The 12,821-nt window shown below is 28.5% G+C and overlaps 1 non-coding gene across 1 annotated transcript; it reads left to right on the forward strand.

The window, feature by feature from the left end:
* Positions 1 to 4,943: 4,943 nt before the first annotated feature.
* Positions 4,944 to 5,051, forward strand: LOC125371019. Its single transcript, XR_007217184.1, has one exon. It is a non-coding gene; the product is annotated as a small nucleolar RNA R71 (small nucleolar RNA).
* Positions 5,052 to 12,821: the final 7,770 nt, after the last annotated feature.

Consider the following 12,821-nt stretch of genomic DNA (forward strand, 5'->3'; position numbering starts at 1 on the left):
ATCTTATAACCAATTGATTTACCTCTTCAAAGCATTGCGCTCCATCACTTACATTTCCCCTTTAATTTCTTTGCTTTGTCATGTTGATTATGGCTACAGAACATAAACATGTTAAGCTAGAGTTATAAATTAATGTGTATGAAAATGGGATAGGTAATTGGCCTTCAAAAGGTGGGGTAGTTGATGTGTTTAATTTAGTACTCGCAAGTCCAAGAACCGTTTCTGTAGCTTAGTAAGTCCACCACGAGATCAATATGTCAAGAAACTATGAGATCACTTATTATAAAGACTAATTATCAACACAAAACAATAAAAGTAAATCTAAACACTCTAAATCGGTATTTTGAGAGAATGATACTCATAAAATAAAGTATAAACAATAAATAAATATGCAATGCAAATGCAAATGCTTATGATTTAAATTATATGCTAAAGACAATATTAATTTTAGCCATTTACTTAGTACTCCTTATTTTACTTTAAGCCTAAATCTAATGAATGAGATGGTGATGTGCTTTTTCCCTAAATCATTCAAGCTAATGATGCAACTTAGGTTTCTTATACCAATATAGATTAAAGTAAAGATGATATTTCTAATACTTTTAATCTAAAGATTTTCATAACAAATATTATTACTAAATTGATATATGATGGTCAATCAATACTAATAGATAAAACTGATACATATATGAAGGTAAAGAAATCATTCACTAAATAAATAAATAACAAGATTCATACAAAAGTAAAAAGGCTAAACTAAACATTTATAAAAACTAGTCTAACATATTTAACCCAATGATCATGGTATTAAATAGAAAGACATAAAACAATAAAGTAAAAACTCTCTTTAGATCTAGAGTTTCTTCAAGTAGGAAGATGATTGGTCCTCACTCTCCACTTATTGAAAAGCTCCTTAGATCTTAAAAAAAGTAATGAAAACTAAACTAAAGTGTCTTTGGAAGAACTATAGAGAAAATAATGGTGGATAGATGCAGAGAGCAAACATGAGAAAACTCTCTTCCTCCCTCAGAATTAGGTTTTTGTAGAGATATATATAGAGAACAATTCTCCTCTAAGTAAGTTTCCCTAGAGATGTATACCTAATATAAGTCTATCTAATAGATAAGACTTTAAGTATCTTTATCTCCACCAATTATTATCCCATAAATAACTCTTAATATAAATTCTAATAATTATACAAAGTGACTAAAATGTCTCTTGGGTCTTGTAATCTTTGGCCAGGCCTTACAAATAGCAGTCCATGCGTCTTAATCTTGAGCCTTGACACAAACATGTCCAATTAAGCTTTTTTTCGAGTATTTAGCTCCATATTTTTTTCTTTTGGCTAATATTACCTAAAAATAGATAATTAAGATTAAGTGAGGTAAACACATAAATTTTTACCATATTATATATAGAAATATACTATTAAAGTTCTAAAATACCCTTAAATATCTATATATAATTTGGACCGATCAAATACCCCGATACTTAAATCTTTACTTGTCCTCGAGTAAATAGCAACTGAAAATTAACTTTTGCAAAAATCACAAAAAACATCTATACTCAGCTTAAAGATATTATTCAAAAGAATCTTACTAATGAAAAGATGATATCAACTCAAGAACACTTGAATCATAATAATTTTCTTTAAAAATATAAACTCAATCATTGTTAATCAAAAGACTCAAGCATCCAATCCTTCACACCTGTTTCACAATAAATAGTCTAACTTATCTTCAAAGGATACAACTATGATGCATAATCCAAATTATCATAACCTTATTCAAAAAGGCAAAACCTTCATTCATAAACAAGAGATCAATAAGCATTTATCACTTGCTTTTGAAGCTCTTATACTTTCTTTTCTTTTCTTTACACACCATTGGATTTTAATTTTTGATACTTGGAGTATTTCTTTCTTTCTTGAGATGTTATGTCTTTTTATGCAAATACAAACATGGATGATGAATGTATCTGGTTACTCAACAAAACATACATTAAGATGTTTTGCATACTCATAATCTCAATTGCCTTTTTACGCAAAATCGACATTGGTCATGAAGATTTCCGGTTATTAAGCAACTAAAATTAGTGGAGTAGAATTATATAACTTAGAACTTTAACTTGCCCATATTATACCTCACAAGCTTAGGCAAGCCAATTTAGTAATAAGAAAATCATAGTCTAAATCATACACTTCTAATTATATCCAACTCAAATTTGCCAAACTATTCATCATGTTCATATGCAAAGAATAGATACTTGATCATTTAAGTGCAAATAACTCATGAGTTCACATTATACATATAGAAAACTAACTCAAGAGTTCAAGAAACTCGATATAATAACATTTTTTCATTTACTCTTACATAGAATAATAAGAAAAAGCTAAGTAGCAAAATTTACAATTTTGCAAAAATTCACCAAAGTTGTTAATTCTCATGGCATGGCATGTAAAATTTAATTGAAGAAATATTCTATTTCTCTCCTCCATACTTAAATTTGGCATTGTCCTCAATGTCATTGTATATATAAAAATAAAGAACAAGAAGAGAGGAAAAAGATAGAATACTCCCTCGTGAATTTGACATTGTCTTCAATGTCATTGCTAATTTTCATTTTCTCATTTTTCAGCAACCCATGGAATTTTCAACACCTGGATCGGTGCCATTGCTACACACCTCGCGGGTTACTTCCACTGTTGTGGTTCACGACTCAAACCTCGTCTTTGTCGTGGCTATATGTGGCCCCGATTGGTGCTCGTGCTTCCGGGCCGCCACGGTTGGCTCTGTTGTTACTTGTCTGCTTTGGGCCCGTGTCACCCTTGTTGTGCCTCTATTACGGGCCCATGTGAAAATTCATTGCCGCAACGTGGCTTATTCAAAAATAAAAAGAAAAAATTAAATGGAGTTTAATTATTTCACATGAAAAAATATTGTCTTTGGAAATCAAAGAAGGTATGAATGTTCGCTTTTCCATCATATGCCTACAAGGTAAACAAAAAATACTAAAATTTAAAAATAAAAGAAAATAAAAATAACTTAAATACATAAAAAAATACAAGTGCTAAGTTTATTGTCTATAGCTAGACATTCCTGATTATGCTCATAGTGGGTGTTCATCCATATACTCTACCTCTTAGTCATAAGCCATTCCTTTCAAATATGGCTTCATACTTTATAAGCCATTACTTTTAATATGCTCTTGTCAATTAAGAATGAAATATCATCATATAATTATTCCTAAACAAGAGAATCTAAATAATTATATGAACACTTATCAATAGTAGATTTAGGAGATAAAGTTAGAGAATCAAACACTTTAAATTCCATAGTTTTTCCTAAAACTGTCATGGTAAGTTTTTCATCATGCACATCAATCACAGTTCTGATAGTTGCCATGAAAGGTCTACCAAGGAGTATAGTTTACTCTCTACCCTTTGCTGGTGTATTTTCCATGTCAAGCACTACAAAATCAATAGGAATTATTAACTTATCTAATTGTACTAGAAAGTCTTGCACTATACCTCTAGGATATTTAATTGATTTATCTGCAAGTTGTAGAGACGAAATAGTATGCTTCAACTCTCCCAAGCCAAGTTGTTCATACAACGAATAAGATATCAGTTGATGCTTGCTCAAAATCTAACATGGTTTTTGTAACCTTTTTGTCACCTATTGTAATATCAATGGTGAAGCTATCGGAATCCTTCATCTTAAGGGGCAACTGATGTTGAAGCATTACACTTGCTACTTGTACTTTTTCGTTGTTTGTATATCGCCTTTTGTTGGTGTTCAACTCTTTAAAAAACTTTGCATAAGCTAGCTTATTCCTGACAACATCCAACAAAGGTATATTAATATTAACTTTAGAGAGCATCTCAATATTTTCAAAAAAAATTTATCATTTTTTCTCTCTTTGAATTGATTTAGAAAAGGAATAGGTGGTCTATAAGGCTGAGTTGTCTTATGAAATTCAGGTCTAGAAAATGCTTCATTTTCTTTCTTCTCAAGCCTAAGATCAGGCTCTACTTTTTCTTTCTTTTGCATACTCTCCTTATTGATTTGCACTAATCCATCACTTTTAGGTGTACCTGCATAAGAAAAAGAATTTTTTTCAGTTTTCATAGCAATATTATCGACAACTTTACCTTTTCTAATAGTAGTAATAGAATTGGCTTGTTCAGGTTGACTTGATAGTTTCTCTTTATTGAGCTTTTAAACAACTTCAACAATTTATCCTATTTGAGCTTCTAAATATTTCATTGAAGTCTCAATAGAATCTGTCTTTTTCTCATTTCTTTCCATCCTATCATGAGAAGTCATCATAAACGATTGAAGTGTTTCTGCCAAACTTGGCTTTCTTTGCTCATTAGATCAAAGAGTTTATTCTTGATCTTGAAAGAAGGGATTAGAGTCCCTATTGAAAATATTGGTCTTAGTAATGAGGTTGATATCGATTTCTTAATAATTATTGTGGGTTTTGGTCATTCTATTTCCAAGAGAGATTTGAATGATTTCTCCAACCTGAGTTATATGTGTTAGAATAAGGGTCATTCATAGGGTGCATGGGTTGGTAAGAATCCATCAAATTTATTTGGTCATACATATTTCCTCTGTAATTATCAAAAGATGAACAAACATTAGCACCATGACCATAAATACCACAAATACCACATACCTAATTATTTGGTGAGTTTTTTGTTAAAGCATCTTAACTTCCTTAGTCAATTCAGCCAATTGCATGGCCATCTCAGCTACTATTTCATTTACTTCTACTCCTTTTGTCCTCACACTCTTTTATTGAGAATTGGCTCCTAACATCTCAAAGATGTCGTAAACCTCATCAACTGCCCTTTCTAACATAGCACCCCCAGCTACAATATCAACCATACATTGATACTGTTGTGTCAACCCATCATAAAATAATTGGTTGATTAGAATCCATGGTGTGAGCATTGCAATAAAAGTGATTTGAAGCGATCTCATGCTTCATGAAAAGATTTAGCATTTTTTAAAAAAAAATTAGAAATTTCAGCTTTTAATTATTTGGTCTTTCGATGTGAGTAAACCTACTCATAAACTTTTGATAAATCTCATCCCAAGTTCTCAAAGAATTAGGAGGCAAGGTCATTAACCAAGTTTTTGCTCTTTCTTTCAATGAATGAGGGAAACACCTCATTCTTAGTTGATCCTCATTAAGTCCATATAATGGAAAAGTATGAACTATGGTATAAAATTCTCTAATAAATGTTAATGCATCATAATTAGGCATTAGTATAAAATGAAAGAAGCATGTTAAAATGAATGTTCTTTAGTTCATAAGTCCTAGATGCATCACCTAGAACTATGCATGAAGTAATGTTACTAATTATTGGTCATGCATAATCTTTCATAGCCATTCGCTTTTCAGCTCCTATTTCTCTTGGTGAGTTTGTCATGATTTTAACTTCTTCTTTTGATTCTTCTTCAATCTTCTGAGTTGATAAATCACTTGATCTAATTTTCCTTCTTCACATATAAAATAAAAGAGAATTTCAGATTTAGAAAAAAAATAAATAAAAAATTTGAAAATAAAACAGCAACACAAAACAAACAAACAAAACAAAAATACATAAAAAAATAAATCACAAAACACAAACAAACTAACAAACACAAGACACTTTCAATAATCAATCAATGTAATAAAATTGGACACAGTTTCCCGGCAACGGTGCTAAAACTTGATTTGTCTAATCTAGTACTCGTAACTTGATGTGTCTAATCTAATACTCGTAAGTGTATGAACCGTTCCTATAGTAAGGGTAAGTTTACTATAAGGTTGATTTCCCAAGAAACTATGAGGCCACTTATTATAAAGACTAATTATCAACACAAAACAATAAAAGTAAATTTAAACACTCTAAATCAGTATTTTGATAGAATTATATTCATTAAATAAAGTAACTAAACAATAAATAAATATGTAATGCAAATACAAATACTTATTATTTAAACTATATGCTAAAGACAGTATTTAGTCTAGCCATTTACTTAGTAATCTCCTTATTTTACTTTAAGCCTAGATCTAATGAATGAGATGGTGATGTGCCTTTTTCCTAAGTCATTCAAGCTAATGATGCAACTTAAGTTTCTTATACCAACATAGATTAAAGTAAAGATAATGTTTCTAATACTTTTAACCTAAAGATTTTCATAAAAAATATTACGACTAAACTAATATGATGGTCAGCCGATAACAATAGATAAAACTAATACATATATGAAGGTAAAGAAATCATTCACTAAATAAATAAATAACAAGATTCATCCAAAAGTAAAAAAAAGCTAAACTAAACACTTATGAAAACTAGCCTAACATATTTAACCCAAAGATTATGGTATTAAATAGAAAGACATAAAACAATAAATTAAAAACTCCCTTTAGATCTAGAGTTTCTTCAACTAAAAAGATGATTGGTCCTCACTCTTCACTTCTTGAAAAGCTCCTTAGATCTTAAAAATAGTAATGAAAACTAAACTAAAGTGTTTATGGAAGAACTATAGAGAAAATAATGGTGGACAAATGCAGAGAGCAGATACGAGATAACTTTCCTCCTCCCCCAGAATTAGGTTTTTGTAGAGATAAATATAGAGAAGAATCCTCCTCTAAATAAGTCTCCCTAGAGATATATACCTAATATAAGTCTATCTAATAGATAAGACTTTAAGTATCTTTATCTCCACCAAATACTATCCCATAAATAACTCTTAATATAAATCCTAATAATTATACAAAATGACTAAAATATCTTTTGGGCCTTGTAATCTTTGGCCAGACCTTGCAAATAGTAGTCCATGCGTCTTAATATTAGGCCTTGACATGAACATGTCTAATTAAGCTTCTTTTCGAGTATTTAGCTCCATATTTTTTTCTTTTGTCTAATATTGCCTGAAAATAGACAATTAAGGTTAAGTGAGGTAAAAGCATAAATTTTTATCATATTATATATGGAAATATATCATTAAAGCTCTAAAATACCCTCAAATATCTATATATAATTGGACCAATCAACAATCTACCTTTCTCAGTGTTTCAATTCAAATCTCTAAAATTGAATGGAAAACTAAAGTCAAAATCACTTGTTACTACCACAGTTCGTCAAGCACAACAAACACATGTCTCTCAATCGAGTGCACAACCAACGATTACAACTAATGATAACATTGGGCTTTGTTTGGTTTTGCCCATGAAGTTAAGGTTCAAATACCAATCATTTACGATGGAATAGGGTGAATAGATATGTCAAGTTGCTAAAACTTTGACTCAAAAGATTCAATCTAAATGCATAAGTGTCATCAGCACTACTGCTATTGTTAGCCTAAGTGCCTTGTCACATGGCTTATTGCCTTATTTTTTTATCTTAACAAATAAATTGATGTTTGAACTAATATTTTCTTAAGTTTTATTAGTATAGTATAAAAATAAGTAAAAGTACTTCAAAATTGCAACCGCACCAAGAGGGCGCGACCGTGAAAATTAATAATTTGATGGCAGAAACTTCAAGTCTATAATTATTCAACATTGCGACGGCACCATATAGGGCACAGCCGCGAAAATTGGAAGTTTCAAGGCGGAAGTTTTTAGTTTGGAAAAGCTTGAAATCGCGACCGTGAAAAGTGAAGACTAGAGTAACCGTTAAGAACCGCCAATGGTCATATCAAAAAGCCACGTTAGATAGTTGTTGGAAGCATTTCAAGATTCACGACCGCGAAACAAGAATCGTGACCGTAATTTGCATCCTGACAAGTGCATTTAATGCACTATCTTAAAGCTAGATTATGTGAACTTTTGGAGATTTACTCATAACGGCTCTTTAAAGTTCTTAGGCTCTAAAAACCATATCAAAAGGTCATTTAAGATTAATCAACAACCTCCATAAGTTCACACTATTCTGCATTCAATTCTTTCCTTTTTGCAATTAATATTTCTCATTTTTTTTTTATTGTAAGAGCTTGAATGCTCTTGTAAGGTCTAAGGGTTAGCCAAAACACTTGGGTTAAGGTTTAAGGTTTAGCCTAAGAAAACTCTTGTAGGAGTTATGTGTGAACCTAAGAAACACAAGTTGTAAGGTTTAGTGTGAGCCTAAGTTGGGAGTGAGCTTGATAACTCTAAGTGTAAGGATACAAGTATAGTGAATACCTAATTGTGAATTGGAAAGTGGACATAGGGTTTGTTAACACCCAAACCACTATAGTTTCTTGTGTGCTATTCTTCTTACTCTCTATTCATTCTCCCTTAGCCAAAAATTTTAATCTACTATCATTTCTTTATTCATCAATTCAACTCCCCTTCTTGGTTCATAAGGGCAAACAACTATAACATGTTGAACCGATCAAATAAATCTGAGGTAACAGCATGAGTCAGTTTTAACTTTGATTGTCTTAGGAATTCAATAAGATAACGTAAGATAACGTAAGATCTTGTCATGACATCATCAGACCCTAAGTAGTCATGCATCCCCACTTCGTAGGCGGTTATAACAGAATTTCTGAGTTGAAAAACCCTCTTTTGGTCACTTCTCCAAGTCACCAAGCCCAATAGTCAGGTATATAAACCCCACTCTTTACATATAAAGGAGATTTTTTACTTTTCTTATTGTTACTCTATAGAAATCACTAAAGGGCTCTAACTTGATCGTCGGAGCACCATCAGGGGGCCAAAACCCAATAGCTTGCTAACCGCTCTTAGTGATTTGCAAGACATCCCTCTAGCTGACTCCAACTAGCTCTAAGCGAATCCATCACTCTAGAATCTGTTCTCTCATAATTATCATTGCCAATCTTTGCACCCGGTTAGATATATGGAATTCCAAGTGGTTTTAGTACTTCATTAGTAGCCAATGTAGCAGATTTAACAATCATTAGTGCCTCACCTATTATGTCAACAGGGAATGCACCATCTTGCCCCTTAATGTTGGTGTATCTACGGTGACACAGGTTAATAGCCCGTCAGCATTTCATCATGCTGGTGTCTTATCAACCTCTCTTGGATTGGCACCTCAAACTCCTATCAGTGGTGATAACTCCTTTGTTAAAGTTAATAAAGCAGGGCAATGGCCTAATGTGCAGCATTCGCAACCTTTTATGTTTCCAGCAATTGGCACAACATCTTCTTGATTAATCATAATAGATGACGATGTGTTCCCCTTTTCTAACTCAGCCTCATTTTTGACCAAGTACTCGTTCCTAATAGAGAGTGTCATACACTCGCTCTCTCTATGAAAGAAGTCCTTAATAGAACAGAAAATAGGTATTTAGATGTCTAATAAACACAATAGATGTATAGAATCTCAATGCAATAAACACGAATAGTTCAGGCGCTTAATAATATGTTTTGCCTTTAATTTTAATTTGATTAAGGATTTCTTACACATTTGATGAAATTTGTATTTTGTTTTATTTAGTTGAACACTAATTAAAATATAAACATAAATATAAATATAAAAACTCAATTAAAAAAATTCAAAAATTATAAAATAAAAATTAAAAAATTTAAGAGCTTAAATATACATTTTGCTTAAATATTTTTGAATTGTTATTGTTTCATTTTATAAAAGAAAAAAAGAACAAATTGATGTGGCCTTGCAAGAATATCACCCACCATACATAACCAAAGGACAAGAATTTGTTGCTCTTTTGTTTTAGGTCATAATTTCATAACCTCTCTTTTCAAAAAAATTGAAATAATAGAAACAGCCAAGATCCTTCCCCACAAAAGTAGGGCAAAAAATGAAGAAAACTAGGAATAAAAACAAAACATTATTTTGATCATGTGAACCAGGGAGTGGGTTTTGTATTTGAGGACAAACCCTTTTCTTGCTTTGTTTTTCTTGGCTTATATGATAATTATTAAATAGCATGCATAATATAACAAGATTATATTTCACATCAAGTATCCTAATAAACAAAATAACAGCTAACAACAATTGCAACTTTACATATCACTGTTGTTCATTTGTATAGTATGTGTACTGTTATTATTTTATAGGAGTAGTTACTCTTTAACTTCTACTTTTTAGTTTAATACATTGGTGGCTTTTTATGTCATTTTTGTAATATTGAACTATTTTTTATATTCTTATAAAACTAATTATTATTTTTTCTGTTCAAAATAATGGAGCTAGAGAATTAAATTAATAAAAAAATTATAATTTTATTTTTAAACTTCTTATTAAGGATTAAATTCATTAAAACTTAATTTTTATTAAATTGAAATAAAAAATTTATTTTAAGCATAATTTAATTCTAATTTCTAACAAAATAATAATAAAAAGGCCTTACTAACTAAATTCTAATTATATTTTTTAATAATTTTATTCAATTCTTTTGAAAATTTAATTTATTTTTAAGAACACTTTTTGATAATAATTTTTAAGATTTTATAATAAAAAAATAGCATGCCAAGTTAATTCTATTTACTATTATAAAAATTAGTGAGTTCCAAAAAATTTATTGTGTTAAAATATAAAATATGAGAAATGATGTATGTATGTGAAATTTTTATGTCATATTGTTAGATCTATAATAAATTATTTTTATTGATTCATTATTTTTTTAACTTCTCATATCATTTTTCTAACCGTGAAATTTTGAAAATTGTCATTAAAAAGTGTTTTTGATTATAAATTGAAAGTATGCGTATTTATTTAGAATCTTAAAATAATTGTTAAAATTATTAAAAATATAAAATTTAGAATCTAATTTGTAATTGAGGCTAATAAAATAAATATTTTTAACTATAAATGTATATTTTATTTTAAAAAATTTAATTATATATATACTAATTTAGTAATATTGCTCTAAATATAAGTATTTTAAAAATATTAAAATTCTTAGAATAAAATTGTGTTAGAAATAACAATAAGTAAAAAATGATAATTAATTATTTTTTTTCAAATGCTAAAAACTAACTTTGATACAAAACTAATTGTTATACTCACTAAAATTAATAATTTTAGTCTAGACATAATAAAAAAATAATTTTAAATTAGTTTTATACTTTATAAGAATTTAAAAATTAAATTGTAATTCTATTTAGCAATTTAATCTTTTGACTGCATTGATTTTAGATGTAGAAGGATGATAGTTAATTTTATAAAAATATAAGAAATAAAGTCTAATTTGACCAATAACCTTATTGCTTGTGTTTAATTTAGCCTTTTTTAAAAATTTATGAATATTTTGATCTAAATCTTCGCATATTTAATTCAAATTAGTCTTATTTTTTATAAAAATAAGAGAGTGAGTTACACAATCCTTAGAAAAAGAATGGGTAAAGTGAAAAATAAAAAATAATTAGTCTTTTATATTAAATTATTAAAATTAAAAAATGTATATTGATATTTAAACAAAACACAATAAAAAAATAAATATTACTAAATATTCTTACTATTTTTTTTTAAATAATGACGGTGAAAGAGACAGTTACATCGATAGTGGTACTAAGAGCGGTGGAGATATAAATGGTTTCAGCAAAAATAATAATAGTAATAACTACTTATTGCTTAATTATATTAATTGTATTAAAATTATAAAATATTTTTTAAATAATATTATAAGTTTTTAATTATTTTTATTTTCTTGCTTTTTCTAAATAGATTATTAGACTAAAAATTTATAAATTTAAAAAATTAAATTAAATCCGTGTGACAAATCCGATAATCAAATTGAACTTTATTTCAATATAAAAAAATTAATATTATAAAAATAACATAAAAATAATATTAGAGACAATTTATACATTTGAAAGAATAAAAAGAACAACTAGTAATCACTGCTACCTTATATATACTTTTTCTTTTTCTTTTTCCGCTTCTAGGTCTTAAGGCAGAATTATTACGTGGCTTACTATTTTCCAGCTGGGCATGGGCATGCTTTCAACAGCTGTGCCTTTTATGCCATCGCCTGCCGAGATAAAAAGATATTCAAAATTCAAAATATATTCTTAGTTTAATTTTTAATTTATGATAGTCTTTATTTTTTTCATTATTAATAATATATTATAATTATTAATATTAAATATAATTTTTAATAAAATTATCGATTAAATTTTATTTATATAATTTTAATTTTTTACTTTAATATAAATAATTGAACTAATATTAAAATTGCTAATCTATTATTAGACACTGAAATTTTTTTATGTTATTTTATTTAAAATTTTAAAAATCTATAATTTGAAATGCTTTCTAACTATTATAATAAAAAAATTAATGGAAAGAAAAGATAAACGTAAGTAAAATTTTGAAAAAAAGCAACAATTAAACCAATCGGTTAATTACATATATTCACTTTATTTAACTAAAATTCTAGAAATTTAATTCAGTTTGATTATATATTATAGAAATTAGTTTAACCAAATTAACTGGTTATTCTATTAAATTTTATCTATAGATTCATTTTTCAATTATAAACAACTAGTTTTAATTGAGGACTGAAAAATGGACACATTATTTTTATGGCTCTGCTATTCTTTTGGATTCCCATTTAAGTCCAGCAACAAATTCTCCCAAATTTGAAATTTGAATTTCATATTTCTCCAAAATTCTTATAGTAAAATGGAGCTCGTTGCAAACAACTTTCTATCCAAAATTCCTAAACCCTAAACTAATGCCAGAACTCAACCATGATCGCTAATATTTCTATACAATGGCTAAGCATCCAAAAAAGAAAATTCCAAAATGAAACAAATCCCCAAAGAAATTTATTAAAAAAATGAAAATAAGAAAAGCAATTGGAAAAAAAAAAAAAATAATACTGTTATATTTTATGAAAATC

This window comes from Ricinus communis, chromosome 8, assembly GCF_019578655.1.
Source record: "Ricinus communis isolate WT05 ecotype wild-type chromosome 8, ASM1957865v1, whole genome shotgun sequence".
Classification (NCBI taxonomy): Eukaryota; Viridiplantae; Streptophyta; class Magnoliopsida; order Malpighiales; family Euphorbiaceae; genus Ricinus; species Ricinus communis.